We start from the raw sequence: 15,186 nt of genomic DNA, 5'->3' as shown, positions 1-15,186 counted from the left end.
GCTTAATATCATGGCGGGTATGAATACAGAAGCTCACTTTGAACATACTAGGGTAGACATGAAAACATTAGGCTACATCGTATGAACAGTAAATATTCAGGCGTAACTTTTCTTGTGTGTTTCACGTTTTAAAGCACACGGCCTAGACGCCTAGGATTGGTGTTGAAGATGGAGATTATTGCGTCATAGTCACTGAGTTCCCTTTCAAAGAACAACTGGGCTAGATTGTTGAGACGATCTGATTGATGTCTTGATACGCCTGTAGTGGAGAAGAGTCTCTCAACACTACATAAAGTCACTGGAAGGGTGATGATGGTTCTTAGTAGCCTATTAATGTGAGGGAAAATGTCCAGGGATTTGAATTCCTGCCCTCCCCCCAACTTTCCGACTCAGTTGCTGAATAAACACGGTTCATTCAGCATTATCATCAGAGACATGATAGTGATTGCAATGGTCCAACAGTGATTCTTTCAGTAATCCTAGACGCTGGCAGACAGGATGCTGCTGCTCTCATTATTCCATATGGATCCTCCTGGATCCGGGTGTGCAGCTCAGTCAGACGGATAGAGACATATATAAGGATTGGAAGCACCCCAATTAGATACCAGGAACCTCCTGCATTTTTCTAAATTTCCGATTAGTCAGGAGACAATACAAAACGACAAATCAAATTAATTTATTTCATTTGATATTTATTTTAAGTCAGCCTGATTGGCTAGTGCCCGGCCCTGAATAGAGAATAAGTTGTAATAAATGATAACAAAACAATTCTCCATGTGAATGTAGCTGGGTTGCCAGGACTGGTGGTTAATAGACCAGCAAAGTCGAGCACCGGAGAAGGGGAGCGGGAGTAGACATGACAGTAGCCTGTAACCAGTCTATAGCCTTTAGCAGCAGTGGAAGGAGAGTCATTCAAGATGTCCCCCCCCACACGCACACACACACACGCATGCACACACACACACGCACGCACACACACACACACACACACACACACACACACACACACACACACACACACACACACACACACACACACACACACACACACACACACACACACACACACACACACACACACACACACACACACACACACACACAGTTCAGTGTAAAATCATCAAAGTATAGTCCAGAGGTGTACTCTCTGATAGGCATGAAGTGCATACAGTCACACACAGTCACACATTATCAAGTCCCTCGATTGAGCACCTGATTCCCCTTTTTGTTCAAACTGGGCTGAAGCGTGTTTGGGTACGCTTTCATTCTATTAGTCACACATACCTCGCAGAGAGCTGGTTCACACAGTGATACATTCACCAAGAGAACAGAGACCGCAGGCTCCACGACATTACCCTTATTCCTCTCATTACTGTAACTTCAAGATTTATTCACTCAAGATGTATGTGTCAAATTGTTCCCTCAGGACAAACGCTAACTAGACAACCATGCAGATCTGTGTGTGTGGCTCGCATCTTGGTTCAATTTCCAATTGAAAATGACATGCAATGGTTTAGAGAAAAGTTTATGAATCTTAAAGACTTAGAGAGAATATAAATAATTGTCTTGTTACTTCTTTCTTCTGTTGTTAAGCTTTGTGGTCAGAGGGCATTATATGACTGCTAAAATTGTCTGTCAGGTGGTGAAAACAGTGTTTTCCCCTTGATCGACCCCAGAGTTGACATGGGATTTTTTTTATAAAACTTCAGTATTGTGGATGTTTAAAAAATATTTTCTGTTTTCTGTTATTGCAAACCACACAAATCCTAAGTTTAGGAAAACAAATATATGTAATATGCTATTACTCATGGGTGTGGGGAGGTGAGCCGCATTCTGTCCAGCAACATTTATGTCCATTTAGGTGACCCCTTTTTCACTCAAAAGAATCCCCGGAGGCACAATTTCTTTACAGCCTCTTTAAAAACATCACTCTTATCTTGCTAACATTTTTCTGCAGTTAAAGATAACCTGCATAAACATCTGCATATGGTTGATTTTGCAAATACAGGCACTTTTGGATGTAAAATGTTTTTGAAAATTAAACCGCTTGGAACTGATTTTTATCAACCTGAATATTTCTTTATTCTGGAAACAAGGTCCAATAGTGTCTGAGAACATACTATTTAAGAATATACAGATTTTTATCGGTTTCCCCAAATACCAGAGGGGAAATGTCATTACCACCACGTCATAAAATGTGCTATTTTAGTTGAAAGGAAATTACAGAAATGTTGCTTTAGGTATTTTATAGAACATTTCAGAAGATTTTTGTTAAATCGTGCTTTCTTTTACTATTTAGAAATGTTCTTATTTATATGTATTCATCATTGTCGTGTCTAAATGTCCATATATGTCTCGATGATTCTCAAAAACATGTATTTACCACATCAAAATGTTTACATTTGACATTATTTTAGGAATTATCTTAAGAACAAGCATATAAGCTTCACTTTGGGGTGGCAGCATAGCCTAGTGGTTAGAGCGTTAGACTAGTAACCGCAAGGTTGTGAGTTCAAACCCCTGAGCTGACAAGGTACAAATCTGTCTTTCTGCCCCTGAACAGGCAGTTAACCCACTGTTCCCAGGCTGTCATTGAAAATAAGAATATGTTCTTAACTGACTTGCCTGGTTAAATAAAGGGTAAAAAAATATAAAAAAACTTATGGGAAAAATCATCAATATCGATTGTAATTGAATACACCTTTTTCCTCAAAAATATGTACCGTTGTGTTTACTTACCGTCGTGTTTACTTACCGTCGTGTTTACTTAGCGTCGTGTTTACTTACCATCGTGTTTACTTAGCGTCGTGGTAATGACAGAGTGCGGTGGAAATTACATTTCAAATGAAACAACTGATGAAAAATACCATCAAACATTTTAAATGTCACAGTTGTACGTTTCATTTTATTGAAGACATAGAACACACTATTCAAAACCTCAAATCACAAAGCCTGCATGCCTCAAGGACTTAAAGCATCTTTTAGAACAATTTTGGGATTCAAAGCATTAGGCAGAAATACATGTACAAGACCGGAAACACTGGTTGAAATGAAACAAATGATTGCTCACTGGTTGCAGTCTATTGATTCAGACTCATGAGACAGGTATGTGCTCACTCAAGATTAGCCCATAATGCTCTCTATTGCTCTCCATTGCTTAACAAAAGAGCATATTTCCTCTCAAGCATCATATGCCGTTTTGTCACTGGATGAGGCTCAGAGACAAGCCCAAGCATACAATGTCCTCTCTCATTGGCCAAAATAATCGGTTGGCTCCCACACAACTCATCGTTTTGACTAGAGCACAGCTCTCTGCATCAACATCTTGTATAACCAGGGTAAGGGTCTTCATCATATTTCACAACACACCACTTTCCAATCAGTCCCTCATGTATGTCGGCAATGGGTTGTACTGAGCTAGGAGATGGCTGTGGTGTTGTGCAAGTGGAAGTGGAAGGTTTTGCTTTCTGCCTCTGTTTGTTGAATTATCATGGTCTGTGGGCCATAACAATCACACAGTGGAGTTGAGCAGAACCAACTTAGAGCTCTCCATGTGATTTGTCCTGGAATGGCAGTAACGACCTGTAAACACAGAAGATTTCTTAAATTGATGAACATGCAGGAAATCTATAACACATTTTGTTGAGTAATTTAAGTGTTTACCGAAAGTGTTAACATAATGAAAAGATAAAGATGGATTTGAAAATCTACAGTTTGATCTACATTTTGTCATTACAAATCTATAGTTTTACATGATCAATATTTCCTGGTGTGTTTTCATTGTTCCACGGATCCTCTCGAGACAATCTGGTAGCAGGGGATCCATTTTCTCAATCTCTTGCTCTGTGACGTAAAAGAGCTTCACATTTGACTGCTCATTTGAAAGTTCCTCGTAGAACACTTGTCCATTCGGAAGGTCCTTTTCTTTTGCAAATATGGAATCTGCTTTTCTCTTCACAGCTGCACCGATCCATCCCCAGGACCTTTCCCATGTCCAGACACCAAGAATTCCAGGTGATCGTCTGAAACCCCAGTTGAAATGGAATTGTGCTCAGGTTGAATAAATTCTTCTTGGATCTGTACTGTGTGATCGGTCCATCACATACAATACAGAGTACAGTGGCAGATGGATTCAACTCGTGGAGGTGGGAGAGGACTTTTGATGCGTCATGCCGAGTGGTCATGATGCATTGATGAGCTGACTGATCACACCGACACAACACCTTCTTTAGTGTATACAACCCCGGTGTGAAGTGTTGTCTGCTGGTGAGAGTCACCAAAATACACCGCCTGTATTTCAGAGGCATACATGCACAGGTAGTTCTCTGTGAAATCCACGTGAAGGATTAACTTCTATAGGATGTTTTCTGAGACTCCTTAATGTGGAATAGTGATGTCTGATATTGAAGACATGTTTCCCAAGTGTGTTCTTCTCATTGGATGTGAAGTCTCCCAGTAGAGTTTGAAGGGTACCTTTACAGTCAAATGGACAGTAAACTTCTATTTTGTTCCATCTTTTGTTTTCTTCACTCTCTCTCGCTTCTGCCTTGCCTTACCACTCAAACCACCATGTTTGTTGTCCACCATCAAAAGAGGAAGTCTGGAGCTCTTGGTGATATAACAACTTGTCTGCCATGAACTGAAGGTTGGCATGTGTCTTACACTGATCGATTGACAATCCAAAAGGCAGGTCTTTTGGTGAACTCTGTATATGACAGCTTGACCTAAGGTTATTCTATCTTGAACTTCTGATGGAGTTTTGCCAGTGTGTCGTTCAGGTATCGCTTCTGCATTTTATTCTTGTGTCTTGTCAATGTTTCCCTTTTTCCTTTTGATGCTTGACTGTTATCATCACGTTCAAATAACCTTTTTATTTCATCTTCTGATTGCATTCAAATGTCTCTTTCTTGAGTACTTCAGACAGGTTGGCTGTTTGTTGGTTGCCCTGCATTGTCGTTGCAGAGAATCCAAATTCTATTTGTGCTATTTTCACCGTGCAGTGCTTTTTCAGTATTTTCCCAGCCAAAACCTTGGATATCACTTGTTGGTCTTTTGCACTCCGTTGCTCCTGGTATTTCTCTCGCAGCTCTGAGATGATGGTATTATGTAACAAAAGTATTTTTCTCTGATTCTGTGGCTTTGACCGCATTTGTTTTTTTGTTTTTGTTCTGGGAGAATTCAAAATCCGGATCTTCTCTGACAATCTATCTTCTTTTTTTAAAACTTTTTTTTTTACACTTTCTCCGTTTTCTTTTTGTAACGGCATTCCTCCTCCTCTTCTGAGCGAGAAGGATCGGAGGACCAATGCACAGCGTGGTAAGTGTCCATAATGTTTTATTTTAAGATATAAACTGAACACTATGAAAATACAAAACAATAAACGTGAACATGAACGAAAACCGAAACAGTACCGTGTGGCAACAAACACTCACACGGAAACAAACACCCACAACTCAAAAGTGAAACCCAGGCTACCTAAGTATGATTGTCAATCGGAGACAACTAACGACACCTGCCTCTGATTGAGAACCATACTAGGCCGAAACAGAAACCAAACATAGAATAACAAAGATAGACTGCCCGCCCAACTCACGCCCTGACCATACTAAATAAAGACAAAACAAAGGAAATAAAGGTCAGAACGTGACACTTTTTGCGGCCTCCAACTTCATATTGGCCATACATAGATCCCTGTAGACTTTGGATGTGTTTTTTTCTCACCTTTCTCTGTCTTGGTGTTTATGAGTTGGAACAGGATGGAAAATCCTGTGCCATTTGAGGGGCAGGTAGGTCATCATTCTGTAGCTGTACGACTTCAGGTGAGTGTGGTGGTGTGTTCCTTGACAGGTATGACTCCATAACCACTATTTTCTGGATAGTTGATATTCTGTTTCTTTGGTTTCCATGGCCTCATTTTCCCCCGTTGTTCTCACTGGGAAAGATATGAGATGGATTTCAGTTCACCACTTTCTTTTCTCTTGAGGTATCTTTCTTTTTGTTTCTTCAGATACTCCTGGTATCTTATAGGGTCTTGTTTGCTTTAATTAAATCATTCATAAAAGTCAGCAAAAACCATAGTAAGTCACAAAAATAGACATCAAAATCACTCAATCGTAAACATAATACGAAAGGTTATGGTCTAATTTAGCAAATAAATTCAATTTCAACTTAAGCATGATCATGTATGTAATTTATGTATTTTCTGGTCTTAAGCTAAGTCAGAATGTATTAACTAATACATTTAGTCATTACCACCACATTCTGTTCTTACCATCACAGGTCACTATGTTGTGGTAATGACGTATGTTACGAATGACATGTTTACTGTATTTGGTCATAAATAGCAGGGATTTTAGCATACAATGTATCCTAAATACACATAATTAAAACAGAATAACATCATTTGATGAAATTCTAGTCTATTTGGTAATAACATACAATATTATATTCTGAAGTCATATCTACCTTTATTTTTCTAGCATTTCCGGCGTCAAGATTTGAATCTCCCTCCATGACGTCCATGTTCTCCACTGTCACTTCTCATATCCATGGTAACCAAGTACACAAACTCATTTGCTTGTTGTCTTGGTAATGACACAATAGTTAGAGACAACTGTAGTTGTGGCTTATGCACGTGTAATATGTATATAGTTTCCCTTTCTTTGACTCTATCTTTAAGAGGTGCATTAAATATTTCATAATTATCAGGACTTTTGTAAGTGTAATACATAGCAGAATGTCAAAAGCCTGGGTGTGAGATAGCACAAAAACATTGAAATCAAGACATGAAATGCTTTAGAAAATAAGACAACAAAAAAACATATTGAAAGCTGAAAAAGAGTTGAAGGGTATTTTAGTCTTGACTTAATGGAGGTAAAAATCTAACCCGTAGACAGAAAAAGGTCCGTATTTGCAAAATCACCCACAAACACTACCTTATATTTTTTTGATGGTATGCTGATATAGCCAATTTATAAAACATATATAAATAGTTAAGAGGCAAGGAGATTCTTACAAGTGTCAAAGAGGAAGCGAGAATTATCTGATCATCAGTCATTGAAAGAAAAGGGGGGGAAGTTGGAAGAGAGAAAGGGTCAAAGCTGTGAGTAGAATAAGAAGAGAGGGTAAGATGAACTATCTTGTCGTTTGGGAGAATATCGCTGTGTCCAGAGCTGAGCTTCAATGTGGATGGACCGTGGCTACTTGGAGGGGCTAGTATGAGGACTGACGGCCGGGATATTGACTCGGCCCGACTACCACAACCTGTGACACACTAGACGCAGGGGTGGGCAATTTCAGTCCTCGGGGGCCTGATTGGTGTCACAGTTTTTCCCCAGCTAACACACCTGACTCAACTAATCATGATCTTCAGTTTGAATGCAATTTGATGAATTAGCTGTGTTTGGTAGGGATGGAGAAAAAGTGTGACACCAATCAGGCCCCGAGGACTGGAGTTGGCCACCCCTGTCATGTTTTGTCATTTATTATCATGTCTTGTCCCTGTGCTCCCCATTCTATTCGTTTCCCTCTGCTGGTCTTATTAGGTTCTTTCCCTCTTTCTATCCCTCTCTCTCCCCCTCCCTCTCTCACTCTCTCGCTCTCTCTTCTCTCTATCGTTCCGTTCCTGCTCCCAGCTGTTCCTATTCCCCTAATCATCATTTAGCCTTCCCACACCTGTTCCCGATCCTTTTCCCTGATTAGAGTCCCTATTTCTCTCCTTGTTATTCGTTTCTGCCCTGTCGGTTCCTTGTCTAGAATTCACCGTGCTGTGTTTGTGTATCGCCCTGTCGTGTCGTGTTTTCCTCAGATGCTGCGTGGTGAGCAGGTGTCTGAGTCTGTCTGGTTCAAGTGCCTTCCCGAGGCAACCTGTTGTTCACCTGCTGTTCAAGATCGAGTCTCCAGTTTGTCCTCGTCATTTCGAGTGAAAGTTGTGTTTTTGGATTGTATTTACTTTACTGGATTAAAGACTCTGTTTTCGCCAAGTCGCTTTTGGGTCCTCTTTCACCTGCATGACAGAAGGAACCGACCAAGGAATGGACCCAGCGACTTCAGACGCTCGTTACACTGCCGTCGAGATCCAGGAGCCATGCTCGGCAGACACGAGCAGGAATTGTCTGCTGCTCGCCATGCCGTGGAGAACCTGGCCGCTCAGGTTTCCGACCTCTCTGGACAGTTCCAGAGTCTCGTCTCGTGCCACCTGTTACTTCCTGGCCTGCCGAGCCTCCAGAACCTAGGGTTAATAACCCACCTTGCTACTCCGGGCAGCCCACTGAGTGCCGCTCCTTTCTCACGCAGTGTGAGATTGTGTTCTCTCTCCAACCCAACACATACTCTAGAGAGAGAGCTCGGGTTGCTTACGTCATTTCACTCCTTACTGGCCGGGCTCGAGAATGGGGCACAGCTATCTGGGAGGCAAGGGCTGATTGCTCTAACAAGTTCCAGAACTTTAAAGAGGAGATGATTCGGGTTTTTGACCGTTCAGTTTTGGTAGGGAGGCTTCTAGGGCCCTGGCTTCCTTATGCCAAGGTGAACGGTCCATAACGGATTATTCTATTGAGTTTCGCACTCTTGCTGCCTCTAGTGAGTGGAACGAGCCGGCGCTGCTCGCTCGTTTTCTGGAGGGACTCCACGCAGTGGTTAAGGATGAGATTCTCTCCCGGGAGGTTCCTTCAGATGTGGACTCTTTGATTGCTCTCGCCATCCGCATAGAACGACGGGTAGATCTTCGTCACCGGGCTCGTGGAAGAGAGCTCGCATCAACGGTGTTTCCCTGCTCCGCATCGCAACCATCTCCCTCCTCTGGCTCAGAGACTGAGCCCATGCAGCTGGGAGGGATTCGCATCTCGACTAAGGAGAGGGAACGGAGGATCACCAACCGCCTGTGCCTCTATTGCGGAGTTGCTGGACATTTTGTTAATTCATGTCCAGTAAAAGCCAGAGCTCATCTGTAAGCGGAGGGCTACAGGTGAGCGCAACTACTCAAGTCTCTCCATCAAAATCCTGTACTACTTTGTCGGTCCATCTACGCTGGACCGGTTCGGGTGCTACATGTAGTGCCTTGATAGACTCTGGGGCTGAGGGTTGTTTCATGGACGAAGCATGGGTTCGGAAACATGACATTCCTTTCAGAGAGTTAGAGAAGCCTACGCCCATGTTCGCCTTAGATGGTAGTCATCTTCCCAGTATCAGATTTGAGACACTACCTTTAACCCTCACAGTATCTGGTAACCACAGTGAGACTATTTCTTTTTTGATTTTCCGTTCACCGTTTACACCTGTTGTTTTGGGTCATCCCTGGCTAGTATGTCATAATCCTTCTATTAATTGGTCTAGTAATTCTATCCTATCCTGGAACGTTTCTTGTCATGTGAAGTGTTTAATGTCTGCCATCCCTCCCGTTTCTTCTGTCCCTACTTCTCAGGAGGAACCTGGCGATTTGACAGGAGTGCCGGAGGAATATCATGATCTGCGCACGGTCTTCAGTCGGTCCCGAGCAAACTCCCTTCCTCCTCACCGGTCGTATGATTGTAGTATTGATCTCCTTCCGGGGACCACTCCTCCTCGGGGTAGACTATACTCTCTGTCGGCTCCCGAACGTAAGGCTCTCGAGGATTATTTGTCTGTGTCTCTTGACGCCGGTACCATAGTGCCTTCTTCCTCTCCGGCCGGGGCGGAGTTCTTTTTTGTTAAGAAGAAGGACGGTACTCTGCGCCCCTGCGTGGATTATCGAGGGCTGAATGACATAACGGTTAAGAATCGTTATCCGCTTCCCCTTATGTCATCAGCCTTCGAGATTCTGCAGGGAGCCAGGTGCTTTACTAAGTTGGACCTTCGTAACGCTTACCATCTCGTGCGCATCAGAGAGGGGGACGAGTGGAAAACGGCGTTTAACACTCCGTTAGGGCATTTTGAGTACCGGGTTCTGCCGTTCGGTCTCGCCAATGCGCCAGCTGTTTTTCAGGCATTAGTTAATGATGTTCTGAGAGACATGCTGAACATCTTTGTTTTTGTCTATCTTGACGATATCCTGATTTTTTTCTCCGTCACTCGAGATTCATGTTCAGCACGTTCGACGTGTTCTACAGCGCCTTTTAGAGAATTGTCTCTACGTAAAGGCTGAGAAGTGCTCTTTTCATGTCTCCTCCGTTACTTTTCTCGGTTCCGTTATTTCCGCTGAAGGCATTCAGATGGATTCCGCTAAGGTCCAAGCTGTCAGTGATTGGCCCGTTCCAAGGTCACGTGTCGAGTTGCAGCGCTTTTTAGGTTTCGCTAATTTCTATCGGCGTTTCATTCGTAATTTCGGTCAAGTTGCTGCCCCTCTCACAGCTCTTACTTCTGTCAAGACGTGTTTTAAGTGGTCCGGATCCGCCCAGGGAGCTTTTGATCTTCTAAAAGAACGTTTTACGTCCGCTCCTATCCTCGTTACTCCTGACGTCACTAGACAATTCATTGTCGAGGTTGGCGCTTCAGAGGTAGGCGTGGGAGCCATTCTATCCCAGCGCTTCCAGTCTGACGATAAGGTTCATCCTTGCGCTTATTTTTCTCATCGCCTGTCGCCATCTGAGCGCAACTATGATGTGGGTAACCGTGAACTGCTCGCCATCCGCTTAGCCCTAGGCGAATGGCGACAGTGGTTGGAGGGGGCGACCGTTCCTTTTGTCGTTTGGACAGACCATAAGAACCTTGAGTACATCCGTTCTGCCAAACGACTTAATGCCCGTCAAGCTCGTTGGGCGTTGTTTTTCGCTCGTTTCGAGTTTGTGATTTCTTACCGTCCGGGTAGCAAGAACACCAAGCCTGATGCCTTATCCCGTCTGTTTAGTTCTTCTGTGGCTTCTACTGATCCCGAGGGGATTCTTCCTTATGGGCGTGTTGTCGGGTTAACAGTCTGGGGAATTGAAAGACAGGTTAAGCAAGCACTCACGCACACTGCGTCGCCGCGCGCTTGTCCTAGTAACCTCCTTTTCGTTCCTGTTTCCACTCGTCTGGCTGTTCTTCAGTGGGCTCACTCTGCCAAGTTAGCTGGTCATCCCGGTGTTCGAGGCACTCTTGCGTCTATTCGCCAGCGCTTTTGGTGGCCGACTCAGGAGCGTGACACGCGCAGTTTCGTGGCTGCTTGTTCGGACTGCGCGCAGACTAAGTCGGGTAACTCTCCTCCTGCCGGTCGTCTCAGACCGCTCCCCATTCCTTCTCGACCATGGTCTCACATCGCCCTAGACTTCATTACCGGTCTGCCTTTGTCTGCGGGGAAGACTGTGATTCTTACGGTTGTCGATAGGTTCTCTAAGGCGGCACATTTCATTCCCCTCGCTAAACTTCCTTCCGCTAAGGAGACGGCACAAATCATTATCGAGAATGTATTCAGAATTCATGGCCTCCCGTTAGACGCCGTTTCAGACAGAGGCCCGCAATTCACGTCACAGTTTTGGAGGGAGTTCTGTCGTTTGATTGGTGCGTCCGTCAGTCTCTCTTCCGGGTTTCATCCCCAGTCTAACGGTCAAGCAGAGAGGGCCAATCAGACGATTGGTCGCATACTACGCAGCCTTTCTTTCAGAAACCCTGCGTCTTGGGCAGAACAGCTCCCCTGGGCAGAATACGCTCACAATTCGCTTCCTTCGTCTGCTACCGGGTTATCTCCGTTTCAGAGTAGTCTGGGTTACCAGCCTCCTCTGTTCTCATCCCAGCTTGCCGAGTCCAGCGTTCCCTCCGCTCAAGCGTTTGTCCAACGTTGTGAGCGCACCTGGAGGGGAGGGTGAGGTCTGCACTTTGCCGTTACAGGGCACAGACTGTGAGCCGCCAATAAACGCAGGATTAAGAGTCCAAGGTATTGTTGCGGCCAGAGAGTGTGGCTTTCCACTCGCAACCTTCCTCTTACGACAGCTTCTCGTAAGTTGACTCCGCGGTTCATTGGTCCGTTCCGTGTCTCCCAGGTCGTCAATCCTGTCGCTGTGCGACTGCTTCTTCCGCGACATCTTCGTCGCGTCCATCCTGTCTTCCATGTCTCCTGTGTCAAGCCCTTTCTTCGCACTCCCGTTCGTCTTCCCTCCCCCCTCCCGTCCTTGTCGAGCGCACCTATTTACAAGGTACATAAGATCATGGACATGCGTTCTCGGGGGACGGGGCCACCAATACTTAGTGGATTGGGAGGGTTACGGTCCTGAGGAGAGGAGTTGGGTTCCGTCTCGGGGCGTGCTGGACCGTTCACTCATTGATGATTTCCTCCGTTGCCGCCAGGATTCCTCCTCGAGTGCGCCAGGAGGCGCTCGGTGAGTGGGGGGTACTGTCATGTTTTGTCATTTATTATCATGTCTTGTCCCTGTGCTCCCCATTCTATTCGTTTCCCTCTGCTGGTCTTATTAGGTTCTTTCCCTCTTTCTATCCCTCTCTCTCCCCCTCCCTCTCTCACTCTCTCGCTCTCTCTTCTCTCTATCGTTCCGTTCCTGCTCCCAGCTGTTCCTATTCCCCTAATCATCATTTAGCCTTCCCACACCTGTTCCCGATCCTTTTCCCTGATTAGAGTCCCTATTTCTCTCCTTGTTATTCGTTTCTGCCCTGTCGGTTCCTTGTCTAGAATTCACCGTGCTGTGTTTGTGTATCGCCCTGTCGTGTCGTGTTTTCCTCAGATGCTGCGTGGTGAGCAGGTGTCTGAGTCTGTCTGGTTCAAGTGCCTTCCCGAGGCAACCTGTTGTTCACCTGCTGTTCAAGATCGAGTCTCCAGTTTGTCCTCGTCATTTCGAGTGAAAGTTGTGTTTTTTGGATTGTATTTACTTTACTGGATTAAAGACTCTGTTTTCGCCAAGTCGCTTTTGGGTCCTCTTTCACCTGCATGACAACCCCATAAGCTTAGGTCTATGTATGGTGGAAATCTTTGTTTATCAAGTATGCTCTATAACCCATTGAGTTGTATGTATAGTTACAGTTATATTATAGTGATAATTATAGGTATTGTGATAGTGATAGTTATACTTATATTATAGTCATTGGTGTGCCAATTCCCAGACCTATCCGACTTCCAAGCAGCTATGCTGGAGGAAAGAATGAACCTCATGGAGTTTAATGACCTACGACTTCAGCTAGAGCAAGATCACAACGTTGACATAGAGTGTCGACACATAGCAGCTCACCAGAGAAGCGCAGCGACAACAGGAAGAAGCTCAGCGTCGACAGAAGGAAGCTCACCAGGCCCGAGAAGCAATAGCTACACAACTGAACAGGCATCTACAGAAGGTAGCTGATGTGCTAGAGCTAGCCAAGCTTGTCATATCATTTCTTAAAGAAAAGGATGAAGATGTTGTTGCAGCCAAACCCCAGATGACTCAGTTAGATGAGCCCCCTCACCAGCACCGTCTGATGAATCATGTGGCAGCTTTGTGTCTGACTCACTGACAAAACCACAAAACACCAACCTAGGAGAAAGAGGCAGGGCCTATGAAGACTCACATCATCTTCTCCCTGCCTACCTGAGGCACTTAACACCAGCTCCCGTGGTTCTGCACCCTACTCCAGCTCCCATGGTTCTGCACCCTGCTCCAGCTCCCACGGTTCTGCACCCTGCTCCAGCTCCCGTGGTTCTGCACCCTACTCCAGCTCCCATGGTTCTGCACCATGCTCCAGCTCCCATGGTTCTGCACCCTGCTCCAGTTCCCGGGGTTCTGCACCCTACTCCAGCTCCCATGGTTATGCACCCTGCTCCAGCTCCCGTGGTTTCTCACCCAGCTCCAGTTCCCATGGCTCCATACCCTGGACCAGCATCTGCAGCGTAACATCCTGTACCAGGATTTGCACCATACCCTGTTCCAGGTGAACCCTACATACCTGCGTGGCAAAGCAAAGTCCTATCCCAATCCAGCAGCACCATAATATGCCCTGGGACAGATGGCACCCTACCCAGAGCCTGTTCCGCCACCTATCACAGATCAGCTGATTGCCTCATCATACGGCATGCTGAAGCCGTCATTGCCCTACTTCGAGAGTGGTAGAGAGAGTGACTTTGTCATATTCAAGATGGCCCTAGATGACCTGTTGAGCAGTCACAGACACCTAAATGAGTGGTATAAGTATAAAGTGCTCCTGGCCCACCTGAAACTACAGAGTGCAGTCCTGCTCACTAATGCCTATATGCACGACCCGTTACCTTACATTTCTGCCTTACAAGCCTGCAGGACAAGTATGGTCAGCTCCGCCAACTCGTCCAGTGTGAGCTAGCACCAACCTAAACTCCCCCGCTGTCAGGTTCGGAGATGTAGAAGCCTTCGACTCCTTTGTCCTGTCTATCCACTCACTGATAGGCATGCTCAGGACCCTTGAGGGGTAGAACCGCTATGAGCTCAGATCCCACATCGTCTGGCTCTTGAGCAAGATGCCACAGAGCTTCCGGGATGAATTCGTTGAGTACTGCTTCGATCGCGGCATCCTCAGAACTGGCACGGACCAGACATACACCCTGCACTACTTGGCAGTCTGGTTGCAGAAGAAGTCCCGGGCTAAGCGCATATGAAATAGAGTCGCAACCCTCTATCAATGTGATATGCCTAAGCCATTCAAGGTTGACCACCGTGCCTTGACGAGACAGAAGGAGAAATCTGCTTCAATCCTCTTCAACGCAAGTGAAGTACCAAACCCCAAGGAGCCTGCTCAATCGAAGGAGAAATCCAAACCCAAGCCATACTGTCCCCACGGTGACAATAAAGAACACTTTCTCAACTCATGTGAAGAGTTCAAGAAGCTAAACACAGGACAGATAATCAAGTGGATAAATAATGTAAAAAGGTGTTAGAAGTATGGACAAATCCACAAAGCTCATGCTTGCACCCTCAGACAATCCTGCAAGACATGTAAACAGCAGCACCTAACGATAATTCATGACGCCATTCAGGAAAACAAGAAAAGTGTTCTCATGGTGAGTGTCCCTACGACCAAGGTATACCTGGACAGACCCAATCAATTGCTGAAGGTCGTGAAAGTCTTACTTCACATTGGTGACCAATTCCTGGAGACATACGTCGTACTCAACGATGGCTCGAAGCATAGCATCGTCCTGCCACAGGCTGTTCAACAAATAAACTTCACTTCTGAGCCTGAGACCCTCACCCTCAGGACAGGTCGACAAGCCCTTGTGCAACTGCAAGGTGCCTCAGTTACCCTTGATGTGTCCACTCTGCTCAAACCTTTTAAGAAGTATTGGAT

This window comes from Oncorhynchus gorbuscha, linkage group LG08 (assembly GCF_021184085.1).
Source record: "Oncorhynchus gorbuscha isolate QuinsamMale2020 ecotype Even-year linkage group LG08, OgorEven_v1.0, whole genome shotgun sequence".
In the NCBI taxonomy this organism is placed as follows: domain Eukaryota; kingdom Metazoa; phylum Chordata; class Actinopteri; order Salmoniformes; family Salmonidae; genus Oncorhynchus; species Oncorhynchus gorbuscha.
This window is presented reverse-complemented; position numbering follows the sequence as displayed.